Raw genomic sequence first — 2,500 nt, forward strand, 5'->3', positions numbered from 1 at the left:
GTAATCAATGCAGAGCCATCAAACTACAGCAAATATACACAACTGTCCGTATACATGCTGAAAGAGTCTGCCCAAAATGGGAACCACACGTCAGCCAGACACTCTGATCACGCACCACTCTCTGCTTCTAACAGGCGCACATACAATATGTAAGCACCAGCATGGAACAACATCCAGTGCATCTTCTCCGCCACATTACACAATCCACACTATCACAACCAGACCAGGAGGTCCGTGCGGAAAATACAATATCCCAGCCTTTCGACATCCACCATTGCGCAGACCAGGCACCAACACCCACACATGTCCTATACAACGGTGCACCCAACATCACAATAGTACCTCCTGTCACAGCGCACAAACAATGACATGAGTCAAAGACACAGGTCTCACACAAGCATAGAATTGGAGCGCCGCCTCTAATAAGCCAAAGGTGCATCCTGACGTGACAAATCTGATCATGTCACAAGCATTCACTTACTATAATCACTATCAACGAACCTGCCGCCCCCGCCCCCCCCCCCCCTACACCTTTCCGTACAACAACGTGTAACCTAACCTAACCTAACCTAACCTATGTTGTACCTTAACCTAACCTATGTTGTACCTTAACCTAACCTATGTTGTACCTTAACCTAACCTATGTTGTACCTTAACCTAACCTATGTTGTACCTTAACCTAACCTATGTTGTACCTTAACCTAACCTATGTTGTACCTTAACCTAACCCATGTTGTACCTTAACCTAACCCATGTTGTACCTTAACCTAACCCATGTTGTACCTTAACCTAACCCATGTTGTACCTTAACCTAACCCATGTTGTACCTCAACCTAACCCATGTTGTGCCTCAACCTAACCCATGTTGTGCCTCAACCTAACCCATGTTGTGCCTCAACCTAACCCATGTTGTGCCTTAACCTAACCCATGTTGTGCCTCAACCTAACCCATGTTGTGCCTTAACCTAACCCATGTTGTGCCTTAACCTAACCCATGTTGTGCCTTAACCTAACCCATGTTGTGCCTTAACCTAACCCATGTTGTGCCTTAACCTAACCCATGTTGTGCCTTAACCTAACCCATGTTGTGCCTTAACCTAACCCATGTTGTGCCTTAACCTAACCCATGTTGTCGCCTTAACGTAACCCACGTTGTCGCCTAAACCTGCTCTGTAATTGTTATACGACTCGTTCAATTACTGTAGTGTTGCCCACCCGCAACCCTCGCAATATAGTTCGCTACTCGCACTGCCCGCACCCCTGTGTATCGCTTCATGTTAAACACCTTGCAAGTCTTGCTCACTTTCCACATGCTCCTGCTGTACACTGTAATGTGGATGGCAGCAGGACGTACATGCCGCCCCTCCCCACGTCCCCACCTTGCCCCCTGCCTTCGCAAGCTGGTTGGTGAGAAGTTTGCATGTTCAATGCCCTTCGCATGCGACGTACTCAGGCTACGTTGTGGTGCGGCCTGTGTCAACTGTCCGCTGATGTCGTACGCGTGAACCACAATCTGTACTGCACATTCGTCCTTATGTACTGAATGATACATCGTGGCACATGTGTGACCGCACAACGACTGCGCCCAAAAACGGCGGACCATACAGTGCAAATATTGTGCACGCAGCTACGTGTCGTCTCCCTATGAGAGCTGGATTGCAGTGTGGTACGCCATAGAGACGTGTGGGAGGAACGGACGCCGTGGATGGCGATCAGCATGAGCTGTCTGTTGATGTATTCGGACCTAGTCGTCTCTCCTCACACACCGTGATGGCATGGTGCACCGCGTTCCATATCTGCGACATGCTACAGAGGCCGGTTGACAGTCGTTCGAGCAATGGACATCGCATACGTACGGGGGCCACCTTCCACGTATTGTCTAGGCGTGCACATTTTGTTGCGTGTATGTGGGCAGACGTAGTGTGGCGTGACACCTGACACAGGCATGCAATAATCGTTGAAGTTGCAAATGGCGATGGACGCCTGCGTTTTCTGGTGAAGTTACGCAAATGAACAAATGGTAACCTGTTGTGGTGCGGTTGTTCTCGCTAGGGGTGAATCGGTGATGGCGACGATAGGTTGAGGTACTAACCGGTTGTTCCAGCGATACCCACCATGCCGACGAAACTGAACGGCATCTGGGTGTGAAGCGATACGCGGCGGTGGCTGGGTGGGACCGTCCCCGGCCGGTGAGGGGGCGCCTCCCGGCGTGCTGGCCGCGCGGTGCGTGGGCGCACGCGCTACAGCCGGCTGGTGGGGGCGGCCAGTGGCAGGCGCGCCGGCCGACGGACGCGGCAGGCGTCGCAGCTGCGCGCCGGCGCACCCTGCGCGCGGCGCCGTGCGGCCAAAGTAGGTCCTCGCGGGCCCGGTGCGAAGCGCGGTGGACATCTTCAGTGTGCTGGTCCGATTGAGGACTGTGTGCGTTGAGGATGCGCCGCCGCCCGGCGCTCGGCGCCGCGACGCCGTCTGCTGCTCGGTCGCCCCAGCGGTTCTCGCTGGT

This window comes from Schistocerca piceifrons, unplaced genomic scaffold (genome assembly GCF_021461385.2).
Source record: "Schistocerca piceifrons isolate TAMUIC-IGC-003096 unplaced genomic scaffold, iqSchPice1.1 HiC_scaffold_60, whole genome shotgun sequence".
Classification (NCBI taxonomy): domain Eukaryota; kingdom Metazoa; phylum Arthropoda; class Insecta; order Orthoptera; family Acrididae; genus Schistocerca; species Schistocerca piceifrons.